The 16,628-nt window shown below is 33.6% G+C and overlaps 1 long non-coding RNA gene across 1 annotated transcript; it reads right to left on the bottom strand.

The window, feature by feature from the left end:
* On the bottom strand, window positions 6,674-7,667 carry LOC109851340. Its single transcript, XR_002249774.1, has 3 exons — window positions 7,598-7,667; window positions 7,389-7,505; window positions 6,674-6,830 (listed from the first exon to the last, which is right to left on the bottom strand). It is a non-coding gene; the product is annotated as an uncharacterized LOC109851340 (long non-coding RNA).

Here is a 16,628-nt window from a genome sequence, read left to right as displayed (position 1 = left end):
AAGTAAAGATCAAATCTTTTTATGGTCGGTATTACCCATAGTTTTTTTGAATATTATATTATTATTCTAATCTATTATAATTTTAATCATATCTTATCTAATGCCAAATAAGTTATTTTGAATATTTTACTTAAATCTTAACATATCCAAATACTAACTATATCCTATATTAACTCCATATGAACTACCTATAACTCAAAAATATAGAAAAAATAAGATTAAAAAATTATATGTAGATAACCTATTATAATACATGAAGTATTATAAAAAACCAAAAGTTTCAAAAATTGCATATAATAGCCTTAAAAGTTTAAAATTACACAAAACACCTGATTTTTTAAAACTTAAAAACAAACATGATATCTAAAAATTTAAAACTTGTAATTAACACCCTCAACATTTTAAAATTTATAGAAATAACCTCAAAAGTTTAAAGACTAAATTACATTTATATACCCTATATATGTGTTTCACTCTTGAAGCAGTTATATACCATAAGTTACAAAATATAGCAAAAAAATACCCTGAGTTGGCAAAAAATTACAAGTTGGTACCTTCTGTTAACCAGCTGTGAGAATATTCTCTGGAATATTCTCATGTGCTGGACCTATGACCAACTTGAATACTTCTTACCCTCATTTATTATATTATTTACTGTATTACCCCCCGGAAATTAGATTATTTTCATCATCATCATCATCTTCTTTTCGTGGCCTCCAACTTCTTCTTCCTCTTTAATATGGGTAACAATAGAAAATAAGAGCTTTCACTATGTTGGGGGGTTAATTCTTAAGGAGGGGCATTATTATCCTTTTATGTATTTTTAACACCGTTAGCTAAATTTAAACTGTTACCAACTCAGGGTGTTTTTTGCTATGTTTTGTAACTTAGGGTATATAACTAACAAGAGCAAAATAATAGGGTATATAAGTGTCATTTAGCCATGTTTAAATTACAAAAAAAAAACATTCTAAAATTCAGAGATTTCAAAACTTAGAAACAACATAGATAGATTCCAGGGATTACCATTAGGCACATATAAATTTAAAATTAGTAAAAAAATAACCTCAAAGGTACAAAAATTACAAAAACTCTCTCAAAAGTAAAAAATTTATTAAAAAATTTTAAAATTTTAAAACTTATAACTGGTACACATCAAATTTAGAATTTATCAGCAGATTGCTAAAAATTTAAAATTTAAAAAAAAACAACCCAAAATTTTAGTAATTATAAAAAGGGAAAATTTGCAAAATAAACCGTTTTTGCTAAATATTTAGCAAAATCGATCATTTTGCTAAATATTTAGCAAAATCGACCTCTTTTTGGCCTGTCGGACAAAAAGATGTCGATTTTATAAAACGACTATCAGAAAATATACGAGAGTAGTAGTCCCGTATATTTTCAGAGCACTAATCACCTATTAGTGCTCACAGAAAATATACGGGACTATTAGTCCCGTATATTTTCTGAACATTATCAAAAAATATACGGGACTAGTAGTCTCGTACATTGTGTATACAATGTAATTTTTTTTGGTTTATTATAGGCGAATGAGGAACTTAGCAGCTGCACTATTGCCGTTAATGATGAGCATTAATGCCATGGTTTAGAACTTAAGTGGCACCTGCCAAAAAGAGGTAATCAGTGGAAGAATGTTTTCGTTCTACAGGGAAAAGCCTGAAAGTTTGACCCATTAATGGTTTTGCATCAAAAATCAAACCAACAAAAAAACCCAATCAAAATAATATTAAAAATCTAGAAAATTTAGAACAAGAGTAAAGAAAACAATGAGAGGAAAGAACCCATTTGAACCTGGCGAGACAGAGGCAGAGCTTGAAGAGCTCCGCCGATGAAACTCCAGAACTCAGCAAGATAATTAAGCGATCAGCAACCATGCGGAATTTTAGAGCGTTGATCTCGACGACAGACAATCTCTGCTGTGGGTTTTGAGCAGGAGAAGCAATGGCGCGCACCATCGACTGCAACCCCCCCTCTACAGATTCTCGCTCAACTGCTTAGAGGCGGTTCACATATAAAATTTGTTGGAATCATATTCCAAAATGCATCAAGACTTATGTATAAAATTACATTGTATACATAATGTACCGGACTACTAGTCCCGTACATTTTCAATAATGTTCAAAAAATATACGGGACTAGTAGTCCCGTATATTTTCTGTGAGCACTAATATGTGATTAGTGCTCTAAAATTATACGGGACTACTAGTCCCGTATATTTTCTGATAGGCGTTTTTTTAAAATCGACCTCTTTTTAGCCTGTTGGCCAAAAAAAATCGATTTTGCTAAATATTTAGCAAAACAGTCGATTTTGCTAAATATTTAGCAAAAGCGGTCTATTTTGTAAATTTTCCCTTATAAAAATACCTTCAAATTTTTAGAGTTATGAGAAATATTCTAACATTTAAAAACTTATCACCAATACATGAAACATGAAAATTATAAGTGCCCAACTTAAAATTTAAAATTTTCATAAAATACTATCAAGGTTTAAAAATTACAAAACACACCCTCAAAAGTTTAAATCACAAAAAGGCTGAAATTTGGTAAATAAAAGAGGAAATGTTTGATATTATTACATTAAGATATAATAGGTTAGCATTAATTGATTATAATGTATACACATTTATCTCTAATGTTGATAATATTTATTTATAAAGTAAAGAAAAAATACAAGAAGTTATGTATGGAAAAACTATCAGAAAGTTTAGAGATATCCTTTAAAAGAACTAAGTTGTTTTTATTTCAAATGGAAAAGTGAAAGAAATAAACTCAAAATTCAGAAACATTCATGAATCACCTGAATTGAGATTGATAAAAAGCATATCGAGCAAAAAAACACTAACCGAGTTCTCCTTGAAGAACATATTGAACAATTATGTCCTAGTTAAAAAAACATTATTCATGAAAAGTACAAGAAAATTAGTAAGTATTTATAAATTTTCTTACTTTATTCTAAAAATACTGAAGGAATCATAAACTTAATATAAAAATTTATATAAATAATATTGCAATAGAAGCTAAAGTAAAGTCATTGATCAACTACATTGCAATATATAATAAACTAGATAAGATGAGAAAAATCACTATAATGGACAAAAAATATGCACATGATACTTAGTTACCATAGTGTAAGTAAAAAAATTAAAATTGATATTTTTCTTTTCTCTATATAGTGGCACGACTCTATAATGTAGTTGATCAAAGAAGGCTACAATTGATTTTTTTTTTAATATTACTTTTTAAAAATATTAGAAAAATCGACTGTTTTACATAATAATTAACAAAATTGACCTCTTTATTCCACACCATCAAGACTGCAAAAAAGAGGTCGATTTTGTAAAAAAAAAATCATCTTTAAAATACACAAGATTAATAGTCCCGTGCATTTAGAGAACATTAATTACAAAAGTAATTAAAGTCAGAAAATATACGGACTACCACTCTTGCATATTTTGTAGTTAGAACCAGAAAATACATGAGACTATTGTATATGTCATATATACAATATAATTACTCCATGCAAGTGAGTTATAATAGCATTTTCCATTCACATTGTTTGGGATAAGATTTGATAGGGACCTTGCATCAAAGAATTTTTTATATTTAAAGTACATGGCAAAATATATCATAACCTCCCTGCTCTAATTTCGTAAGAAAATAATTCTTCATGTACATTTAGTTTTACTTTATATTATATTAAATAAAATCATAAGTTAGAGCTATAGCAAGATATAACACTCTGAAAATTATTTAAATTTTTTTTTTTCAGATTTATCATAAAAGGCTAACTTGAGTATAAAACTAACTAAGAATTCGAAAGTTTAAGCTTCATTCAGATTTATCCTAAGTTTAAGCTTCATTTTTTTAAGGGAAAGAAAAGAAAGGGTAAAAGAAAAGAAAAGCAAAGATAGGGAAACAAAAAGGATAAAATAGAGAGAAAATATGATTAGTCACCACCCCTACACCTAAATCTCCGATTGTCCTCAATGCAAACTATATAATGCATAAAAAAAAGCATATAGAAAATGAAGCACTTATATTTGTTCGGTCAACCTTAAATAATAATAAAATGATAAAAATGGTCAATTACTTTTGGTATATGGAGAATGTAGCCAAAAAAATTCTCTCTTTTTTCTTTGTTTCTTTTTTTTCATTTTTTCTCCTTTTTTCTTTTTTTTATAGAATAAGAAACTATGAAATGAGAGAAGAATAAATTCTTTTTTTATTATTATGCGATAAAGAGTAAAGATGTAGAATAAAATTTTTAAAATGAAAAGCTCAAATCCTATATCAAATCCTACCTTATTGTTGAAAATTATATCTCAGATTTTAAAGAAGTGTGAAATGATAAACTTTATTATATTGCTTAGATTTTGTTCTTCTCGGGGTTTTCAGTAATTTTCATAGTATTTTTTGGTAGGTTGGTATAGGCTAATCAATTAAACCAAAATCAGTGTGTATGCCGTTGACATGTATTTCCACTAATGGAATGCTGGGTTCAGAATTAGACCAAAGATTAGAGCATTATTCTAATTTCTCAAAGAACTCAATCACAGTACTATAAATCTCATCTAAACTAGGGTTCCTGATTGAGACATGATAAGCTGATTGGTCCATCTTTCTTAGAAATTTAAGTTCTTCATCAGAAAACCTGATTTCTTCATTAATGATCTTCTAAAAACTTACATCAATAAAGTTAAGACTAAGAAATTAATAGGAAAAATAAACTCCACAACATTGATAGAATATCCTCAATCTCTCCTTTGAGTATCTTTACAAATCTATCAGCTAATTGGATAGAACATCTGGTTGGGATTGAAAATACACTGCATTTCTAAGACTAAGAAATTAACAGAAAAAATAAACTCCACAACATTGATAGAATATCCTCAATCTCTTCTTTGAGTATCTTTACAAATCTATCAGCTAACTAGATAGAATATCTGGTTGGTTTTAATTCACTTACACTTACTTGTTGATAGATTGAATAAGAAAAAAGATTCACACTAGTTCCTACGTCTAGAGTGCCTTATCAATGAAGATAATTCCTATGACATATGAGATAATAGGACAAAGAGGTGTTGGCCTTCTTGTTTTGATGATGTTTAACAAATAATTTACTTCTAATGTTGTTTGTCTAGTGTTTGCGTTTTTGTATTTATTCTAGGCAAACAACAAGTTGGAGGTTGGATGGATTGCGCTTCAACGATAATATCCACTAGTAGAAAACCAGGTATCGTTGACGGGCATTCCCGTCAGGAATGCTTAAAATCCCGTCGGCGTTAAGTATCCTTGACGGCAGCCCGTCAAGGATATGCCGTCAGCAATAGTCCCGTCAGGGAAGAACTATCACTGACGGGGCGCCGTCAGTAATGATTATTACTGACGGCAACAATGTTGACGGCAAATGCCGTCAGTTATAATGAAACATCGCTGACGGGAATCCCGTCAGTGATGTATAGTACATCACTGACGGGAATCCGTCAGTGATGTTTGTTGCTGACGGCTTTTCGTCAGCACTGTACAAACAATCGCTGACGGGGATGCCGTCAGCGATAACTATCGCTGATGGGAAACCCGTCAGCGATGTATATACATCGCTGACGGGAAACCCGTCAGCGATAGTTATCGCTGACGGGATTCCCGTCAGCGATGTATATAACATCGCTGACGGGAATGCCGTCAGCGATAACTATGGCTAACGGTTCCCCGTCAGGTCGAATAGTCATTAGCAGGTCTAAATAAAAATTTAGCTGATTGTAATCAGTTCCCTGTACATACAAATCTAGCCAAACCAACGACATTTCTCTACACATTCCAAAACATCTCGAAATGATCATACAATCCAAAATTCCAACAACATCCCCTCATTCAACTCAAATTTTCACAAATATTCGAATATGTTTCATTCAATTTCCACAAATGTTCATTCATTTTCACGAAAACATCTCGGAATATATCCACAAAATTTCACAACAAAATCATACACAGCATATCATAAGTTCTAAATCACGGAAAATTCCCATAACAAACCTGTACACAATCTATCATATGTTTAATCCACAAAAATTTCCCAAACACAACAGAACCATACAACGCATATCATAATGCCCAATATAAAGATGTCCAATATACAAACACGAGTTTAGGATATAACTCACTATGATAGGTCATCCGCTCTATCCATGTCATCGTCCGCGTTTCCACTGGCGGATCCATCCCTACGACTCGTGCTCCCAATAGTATCATCTCCAATCTAACAAAAAAAAAATTTAAATTTAGAATCACATAATATTGTGTGTAATCATGTTTTACATATATAATAAGTATACCTGTCTGCTACTCTCTCCACTACCAGTAAATGCCTTTTGAGTGGCCAAGAAGTTCATAATCTGGCTTTGCACCCGAGTAGGAACCCGCCTTCTACAAGATTTCATTATTTGCCTGGAAACCATCGCAAAAGTAGCAGTAGGTTGGATCACTCGCATAAGCTCCTCTTGAATATCCTCCCACATCTCCTCGGGAATCTGACCATCTAACATATTCATCACAGAGGATACAAGCTGCATCGCCTGCTAAGTGCAATCCTCCTGCGGCATGTAAGAGGGCCCCGAGGGCATAGTCGATTGTGTTGAAATCGGCGGAGACTGGAATTGTGTAGACACCCTCTGAGCTCCAACTCCCATCCACCTGGTCCTCCCCTTTTTGGGAAGTCCACAAACTAAATGGCTCACATTATAATTCTGCTCTCTAGTCAGGGGCTCTTGGCTCTGTGCAACAACCTCAGAATATGTGTTTTCCAGAGCTTCCTAAAAGACAAAAAAAATAAATTTAAGAATTAACCTTTTAAAAATAAAAGATATATTTACCTGAACAAGTAAAATAAAAGATGAAGTATGCATGCATCTTCCTTAACACATTCACACATATAATAATGTTTATTGAGGAATTTAGTATTGAAAATACCAATTTTTCTATAAACATCATTTCTATGATGTTTGGGAATGGCTAGTTTTTAGCCTTTCTATATATTCATCAGAAACAATAGTGGATGTAATTTGAAGGTGTACTTACTGTTGTTTTCTAATTAGGGGTTAGTTATGAAAAGAATATGAAGGGAGCGTTCTGTAACTATTTTATGTATGCATGTATGTATTTAACCAAAAGAATATGGTTAGGTATGCATGTAACTATTTTATGTATGTATTTTAACATAACTTAGAGGGTTCTTCGGGTCAAAAAAGTTCTAACATCCTACACACTAAACTTAGAGGGTTCTATATAATTCATGTATGATAATTAAGATGACGAAAAAGACGAGTGCAAATAATAAATTCCTAACAAAAAACAGACGATAATTAGTTAACCTGCATTTTCTTGGCCAATTCTAGCTTTTGTTTCCTATTCTCATCGTCATCGTACCCCTTCTTAAATTGAACCATCGTCCTCCTGTGCAGTTCTGGTAGCGGGATAAAGGGAGCGTTCTGAGATTTAAAAATATATTTATTAGTTTTATTTATCAAATATTCTAGGAAACTGAGAGAATATATATAGAAGATTAAAAGACTTTATTTACCGTTGTCCTACAAAATTGATCCTCAATCTGGGCAAATGAAGTAGTCCCCGTATGATGATCATAATCTTTCTTCCATTCCCGAAGAGAATGCTTGAACTTTCCCTGGTATCCAAATAAAAATTCCCACCCTACGGGATTGTCTTCGATGTTGAAATATCTCTAAAAATTAAAATATAGTTAAGCATGGACAATAATTGACAGAATTGAAAAATAATTGTGCTAAATAGAAGAATTTACCCAACAATCTCGATATATACTCTCCAGGACATGAAATGGCTGCTCCTCAGCCTCGTAATAAGGATTCACATTATCACTCCTCCGTATCAAGCATCCAAGGTATGAGCTAAAGTTAATAGCCCATTGTCTGGTTGGAATCTCATTATGTCCCCATCTCACAATTGCTCGAAAACCATCCGGGGGTAACTTTTTTTTAAAGTCACTGCCTTGGCGTCCTTTTTTCTGGTAAAGTTTTTATCCTACAACAAAGAAAAAAATAATAGATATATCAACACTTTTATTAGATATAGATACAATATTAAGGAAAAAAATGAAATTATGTAGACAGCCAACATATATATAGAAAAAAAATGCAGGTGAAAGGCTCCTAGGGAAAATTTTCTATCTTATTTGTTCATTCGTTTTGAATATGGAAGTTGCTTTCTGTGACTATAATTCAAACTTTTGATTAGTCGATGAAAGGTCTTTGTTTAAGCTGGACTTTACCAAGGCATATGATATTTTAGACTGGGGTTTTATTATTGATGTTTTACAAGCTAAAAGGGTTAGAACTTGTCTTGATAGCACCCTTAACTAAGTTAGAATTTCATTACCTTCTATTTAATCAGAATATAAATGCAAAGGAAAAAAGTTCAAAAGTTATAGACTTTTTCAAATATTAGATATATGTTTAATCTCAACGCCACTTGCAAGCATTAATTCAGCTGAGTTGTTCTAAGATTAATCATCCAAGTAATACACAGAATCATGGCACCCATCACTAAATAATAGACCCAGAATAAAAATTTTTGATCAATCTCACCAAATCTTTGTCTGATTTCATTTTTTGCATCAGATAAAATCTCATTAATCTGTGGGCCCTATTCATCCAATCGTTTTTTCGCAAGCATGTATTTTTCTGTATGCTTGAGTCTGTACCCCTCTGCACATGCTAGTAAAGGCCCACGCTCAATCCCGGGAATATATGCTTGAAGTATCACTGGAGGATCTGCATATAATGGTACGGTAGTCGGCTCTTCCTCACCCTCATCTAAAAAAATAAAAGAAATAAATTATCATTGTGCATATATCATGAATAAAAATACTTAAGTTAAACTAAGATATACCTGACATCTCTCCTGAACTCGGTGGCTCTTCCTCAGTGGATTGGTCTTGACTGGGGTTAGCTTTGAATAACCTCTTGTTAATGTTTTTAGACATCTGCAAGTTGAATAAACATACAAATTAATATATTATAGATGCAATTTGGCTTGGCGAAAATAAAAACAATATGTATTGTTGAGTTACTAAAATTTTCCTTTCACATCAAGTTTGTAGGCATCTGCAAGCTAAATATACAAAATAAGATATTACATATTTATATCGTCCAAAAGGTAATTGAGATACATCATAGTGATATTAAAGTTTTCATTTTACAATTTGCAAACTAAAAAAAGTTACATGAAGACCCGATTACAAATAATTGTTGTTTAGCTCCTATTAATGTCTGTGACAATATTTGGAATGTCTGTCCGAGTTGTTGGAGCATCCGTATCAAACACTATGTTTTGAGGGTACGAGAATTCATCGATCGCTGCATTTGGCTCATTGAAGTTGTTTATATAGCTCTCATCATCATCTTCATTGATAGAAGGTTGAATATAAGCCCTAGAATCCTTGTTCAGGACAACCCACTCGTCTTTAACCGCAGGATCTTTCACATAGAAACATTGTCCCACCTGAGATGCAAACATGAATTTTTCATCACTATCAATTTCTTTATCGAGATTGACAATTGTAAATCCAAAGGGATCCTTTTGAGTCTTTGCAAAACACCAACGAATCATGAACATCATGTATTTATGTTCATTTGGACCACCATAGCCGTAGAATATCTCCACCACATCTTCCAATATTCCATAATATGTTATATTATTTTCAACAGGATTCTGATCTCTTCTGTTTGAGAAACATTCTTGTGAGAATGTAGCCATGACACCACTATTCTGGGTGACCTTCGTATCATCAACCTCCATTGTGTGAAATTTATAACCGTTAACACGATACCCACCATATTGACATACAGCATAGTAAGGCCGCTTCGCATGAACCTTCACTTCTTCTGATATTTGATTATTAAGGACAAGTTGTTCCTGGATCTAAATATAAAAAATAAGAAAACTATTAAATCAATAATTTCAAAGTTTTTTTATCAAAAAACATACAAATATTGCTAAATTTAATAATACTTACTTCATTCTTCAACCAAGCAGGGAATTCCTTCATATGTCTTTCTTTAATGTCATGTACAGCTGTACTACCGGTAACTTTATTCTTAAGTTTTTCCTGATGTTGCCTATTAATGCAATAAATTTATTTATTATTGTCAAAATAAATATTAAAGATTAAATGGTATTCAAAACTCTTTTTAGATATTTTAACATATGCATGCGCTTGATCTAGCAATATGTTAGAATAATTTTTGTTCAGCCCGCGAGGATAGAGAACTGTGTTATCCTTATTATCAATAGGTGCTTGAACTTCTGTTTGTTCCCCTCTCATATAACGAGAGGCAAATAAGAGACACTCGGTTCTCACGTAACTTTCAGCTATTGAACCTTCTGGTCGAGCTCTATTACGCAATTGGCTCTTCATTGAACCCAAATATCTAAAAATGATAATTAATCAGATATATATGTAAAGATATTGATATTTAATAGATATAAATATTGATAGGTAACGATTAAAAGTATCTAAATACTAACCTCTCTATTGGATACATCCAACGATAACGGACTGGTCCTGCTATTGCAGCCTCCTCCGCGAGATGTTGTGTAAGATGAACCATTATTGTGAAAAAAGATGGAGGAAAGAGCATCTCCATTTCACACATTATTTCTGAAATAATTAATTGTCCATAGTAAAATAGCACGTAGTCTGAAAGACTGCTTTGCATGAGTATCATATGTCATAATCCCTTCAGTCCAGAGTTGTTTTAACTCATCAATTAGCGGTTCTAAAAACACATCTATGTCATTTCCTAGTGCATGCTTGCCCGGTATCAATAATGAAAGTATCATATACGGTTGTTTCATGCAAAGCCAAGGCGGTAAGTTGTAAGGTGTTAATACAATAGGCCATGTAGACCAACCAGAACTCATTATCCTAAATGGATTGAATCCGTCGCTAGACAAACCTAGTCTAACATTCCTGCACTCATTTGCAAAACGAAGGAAAAGTTCTATCCACATGCTTCCATGCCTCTGCATCGGCCGGATGTCTGATTTTACCATCATCAATACGTTCCTCCATGTGCCACCTCATTTGCTTAGCAGTGTCTTTATTCATATACAACCATTTTAGCCTTGGTATTAAGGGAAAATGACGCAGGACCTTTGCTGGAATCTTCTTTTGCTTAAACATAGACCTTGCTGTCCTACGTGTTGAATAATTTTTGCGTTGTACCCACCGTGATACTCCACAAATTGGACACTCCTGAAGATCTTTTTTATCTTTATAGTAGAGGATACAATCATTAGGGCATGCATCGATTTTATTGTAATCAAGTCCTATAACGGAAACAATCTTCTTTGCGTTATCATAATTTTCTGGTATGCTCTCTTTACCATTTGGAATGACTTTTCTCAGCAACACAAGCAACATATTAAAATATTTATCTGCCATTCCACTAAGAGACTTTATACGCAAAAGACGCAGCATAAATGATAACCTGGTGAACTCGGTGCAACCCTCGTACAGATCATTTTCATTATCGTCTATTAATTTCATTATCTACGCCAGCTCCTCATGATCAGTCATGCCTCCAGCATTTCCTGACTCATCAGCATCCTCGGCATAATCAGATTGATCTATATTAGGAACTGTTAACATATCCGTGAGCATCGTATGTGTATCATCTATTCTCGTATCATCTATTCTCCCACCGGAAGTACCGGTATCCGCCATCAGTTCCATTTCTTCAAGACATCCTTCCCCATGAAACGTCTAATATTTGTACTCCTCATGGAATCCTGATATTAAGTGTTTCTGTAAATCACTTTTATCTACCAACGCCCTATTTTTACACCAACAGCAGGGACAATACACGATATTACTATTTAACTTCCGTGGGTCTGCCAAGGCGTACTGTATGAATTGATTTATTCCATCTTTATATCGACTATCCCTCCATCTATCAATACGAGGAATATCGATCCATGATTTGTCGGGAACTATCCTCATAGATCTGTATGATATTAAGCATAATTAGATAATGTGAATTTTTATTAGTAACGCATCGTCTTTAAAGGTTTAACTTTCTTCACGACATCAAGGAAATTTTAATTATAATAATCTCGGAGGGAAAATTACCAGAACATAATTTATGTGGGAGTAAAATCTAACGCTCATATTTGAAATAAGACAATTTAACGGCTGTCATAGGGGAGTAAAATCTAACGCTCATATTTGAAATAAGACAATTTAACGGCTGTCATAGGAAATGGACCTATCTCATTAGGAATATAGTAGTGTCTACAACTATCTTTATATACTTTAAGCGTTTTTATTTCTTGGAAATTTCGGCAGCACCTACTAGCAGTTCTCCGAATACACTGTGTGGATGTTATAATGCGTATCAATCATCGATAATAGATCGATTATAGATTGATACGCAAAACAACATACGCTTATTGTACACGGAGAACAATGCGGTACGTGTTATCAAAATTTTTAAGGAATAAAAATGCATAAAGTATACAAAGATAGATGATACACTACTGTATTCCTAACCTGTACGAGAAGGGGACTCCTCCCCGGACAGATCTAATAATTATTGCATGTATATCATGCTCCTAACATAAATCACGTTATTCTCTTTAGATGTAAAAAGTATTTTCACATCCAACTAGAATTGCGTGAGTTTATATCAGAAGAGATTCACATCCAACATTATTAGATGGGAAACTAGGGGTAATGACTTTCGATTCATAAATCATGATATATAACATAATAAAACTTGTAATTACCCATAAGAGAATAAATTAACCAAAAGAGAATAAAGACCCAGAGAGTAAATTAGCAGCTGGTCAACTGTATCATATCAAACACCAGCAAGTCATAAGAGGTTGGTTATCTGATAATTGTTCAAACTTAAGGTGGTAACTTTCTGATATTTAGCCTGTTTTATATGGTAAAATTTGATAAGTTTTCTGGTCTTCTCTAATTAACTTAGGCATGGGCGAAGGTTTCAACAACAGTCATGCCCATAAACAACCATAACGAGTCTGAGACTTCGGTGTCTAAAAAAACTCACCGCATGCATTCAAAGTTCAAAGTCCAAAAACTTTATATATCTAATGACTAATTACATATTGATGGCTGAACTTAAAATGATGCAGATAGTATAGCATACATATTATATATCATCAAGTCAAATTGATTTGATAACTATTGTTCTTAATGAACTTTTCTCTCAGAAAGGTGGAATTAAGGTAAGGTCAAATTTTGTTACCGAAGTTACTTATGTCGTTATTTTCTTCATGAACTTTTCTCTCAGAATAGCGCTATCTCTGAACCAATTTAGAGATGAACTTCAGACAAAAATTATTTCACTAGTGATTGCACTTTAGAATAAAAACTGTCATGCTATATAACCACTTTATTACAGCACATGCTTAATTTTGTTTAAGTCTGTATGTTAAACTTTACAAATAAAATGAGACTCAACTAGATTACAACTATTTGTAAATATCAGCCAGCTTGGTCGTTTTACAACTAATTATGTATAATTTCTATACACCAAAATGCGATAATGACCAAAAATTACCGCTTGGATCTCCTGCAATGCAATCCAACAAAACGTAAGACTCACTTGGACCTCCTGCACTGCAATCAAAGAAATCAAATCTCAAATTAGTAAAAACAACAAAACCTAAAATCAGAAAAAAAAATAAAAAAAATTTGAAAAAAAATCAAAGGAATCATATGATGTAGGTGAGGAGATGAGAGAGCTCAGGCGACCCCACTGTTCGAGTCAGCGCGGGGGCGGTGCAACGGCGAGCTCCAAGGTTGACAGTGAGCTCGATCGGGGCCACGGGCGGTGGAGTCGAAGAGGGGGAGGGGAAGGTGATGGCGCAGGCTAGGCCGACCGCGAGAGTGAGGTGATGGCCGGCGGCGAGTGGCTGAGCTGAGAGAGGGGAAGTCGAGGGTGCGTGGCGGCGAGGAAATTTAGGGTTTCTATGGAAAAAAGTTCGTCAGCGAATTACTTATAAAGCTCACATCGCTGACGGGTTTCCCGTCAGCGATGTTTACAGCCCGTCAGCGATGTTTTCATCGCTGACGGGAGCAAAGAAACGCTGATGGGAACATCGTCGACGGGATTTCCCGTCAGCGATATAAACAACGCTGACGGGAATTTCCCGTCAGCGATGTTGCCGTCAGGGAAACTACTATTTCCACTAGTGATCCAATGGAGGTTGGCGGAATAGTGGAGTGAAGCCTTGCTATCAAGTTAAAGATCCAATTACAAGCTTCATCCAAGTTTACCAAGTTGAGCTACAATGAAGATCAAGATCAAGCTTGGGTAATAGTTAGTTTAGGTTTATATTATGTGTGTTAGTACTTTAAGCTCAATATTATACACACACATTTATTGGTTTCCATGTATATATATAGTTATATATATACATATATGTTTTGGTTTGATAGTTTTTAAGTTTTGCTATGAAACAATTAAATATAATTAGAAAACATATTTTAGTTTTATACTTATATGCATATATATGATTTCATCACTATCAATGTTATTTAGTTCAATGAAATCATGTTTTACTGCATTATATGTGTATTTTGATAAAATACTATATTCATTGTTTATAGACTTCATAACAATAGTTTACATCTTTCTTCAAGTCTATAAAATCATTTTGTAAAGTTTCAAAATATGGTTTAGGCAAAATATCAAAATTCATATGTTTACATTTCTATGTTTTGGACCTCCTTACAAAATAATGATATTTTACATTTTGGGAAGTCCTTTTTGTAAACCAGTCTTTGTAGCATGTTTATTATCATGTTTATAATCATTCCCCAAAGTTTTACATTTTCTGAATTTATTTGATATTTTTAAACAGTGTTTTAAAATCAGCAAACTGCTTTCAAACCTGAATTTTTTATATATTAGTTTGCGGTCAACCACCACATTCGATCACGCCTATGTTTTTTGCTGAGTGGGTCGCAGAAACTTTCACGGTCGACCGCCACGGTCGACCGTCGAGCTGAAAATTCCCACGGTCGACCGCGTAAGTCTCTAGAAGTTTTCTGAGTTTCAAAGCTGGCTCCCCCCCGACCGGTCGACCGCCGATAGCCCAACGGCTATTTTTAGTACAGAATCATATTCCTGATTTTCTGGGATTTTTGTTATTTTGTTTGGGGTTTTGGCTGTTGGTTTCTCTTTCTATATAAACCCCTCAACCCCTCTTCTATCAGTAACCAAGGAGAAAGTTTTAAACAAGTTTAAGAGGGTTTTACAGTTTGTTTAGTTTGTTTTTTGGGGTTTGCTTTTACAAAAAGGAGCTTGCATCATCTGTTGAGGAGTTCATCTTCAATATCTTCTCATCCTCTCTTTGTGCTTATAGAGAAGTTTTCTAACTCCTTTCTCTAGTAATTTTATTATTGATTTTCATATTCTTATTATTGCTAGTTTGTTATTTGAGTTAGATTTTATTTCACTCATTGTTTACACACACTCACATGAGCTTATTGTATTTTCATACATAGTATATTTGGATTGGTGAGAGTTGTAATAATTGAGTGTGAGCTTTCATTGTGTTCTCATCCATATTAGAGAACAATCATTTATTGTAATTGTGTTTATTGTGAGGATCACTTTGTAATACACTTGTACACTAAGAAAAGTGTGTGGCGAGAGTTGGGGATCGTCCCAAGAGGAGTGGCATCGATTGACGAACCTAAGGAGAGGTTGTATCCGAGCACTTGACGAAAACACGTCTAGTTCAACACTTGAGAGAGTGTAGAGTGGGATTGCAAGAGTGTGTTAGTTGTAGAGTTTTCAGTAAACTAGAAAACCATATTGTGAGGTGTAAACGTTATTCGGGTAAACGTAGAAAACCTGGTTGTGATAGTGGAGATCTCCTCGAGGTGAGGAGTGGAGACGTAGGTCATAGGGATCGAACTTCGTAATCATATCGTTTGTTTGTGATTGAATTAGCGCACTTATTTTTATATCTTATATCACCTTTGTATATTGCTTGTTGTTTATATTGCTCATTATCTAGTTTAGATTGTTTACCCTTGTGTTATTAATATATCCTTACATATATCTCATAGTATATCTCTTTGCTAGGATATACCCCTTAGTTCATATTGCTCATCCTAGCTCATATATATTATTGTATTTCATACTTGCTAGGATAACTTGTTAATTAATTTTAATTGGCATAAAATCGGATTAGATTAGAATAAGACCCTAATCACCCCCCCCCCTCTAGGGTCAAACAAGAGGATCCTTCTGTTTCAAAGGCATAGGCTTTAAGAGCATGTCATTAATACTAGCAACTAGAATGACTTTCTTGAGGACATCAGTGGTTCTTTTCTCAATGCGCAAACCCTTCAAGAATTTAGCATAAGAGGGGATTTGTTAAGTAGCATCTAAGAGAGTAATGTTGACCTTAACCTACTTGAAAGTTTTTAGGATTTTACCTACCTAGAGAGATTTTTTTTTCTAGGCATGAGTCTATCTGAAAAGGGAGCAATGATCTTAGACCCATCAAGATTGAGCTTAAGTTCAGTTTTG

Source organism: Asparagus officinalis, chromosome 8 (assembly GCF_001876935.1).
Source record: "Asparagus officinalis chromosome 8, Aspof.V1, whole genome shotgun sequence".
NCBI lineage: Eukaryota > Viridiplantae > Streptophyta > Magnoliopsida > Asparagales > Asparagaceae > Asparagus > Asparagus officinalis.
The sequence above is the reverse complement of the archived record's forward strand: the minus strand, read 5'-3'. Positions and strand labels throughout refer to the sequence as shown.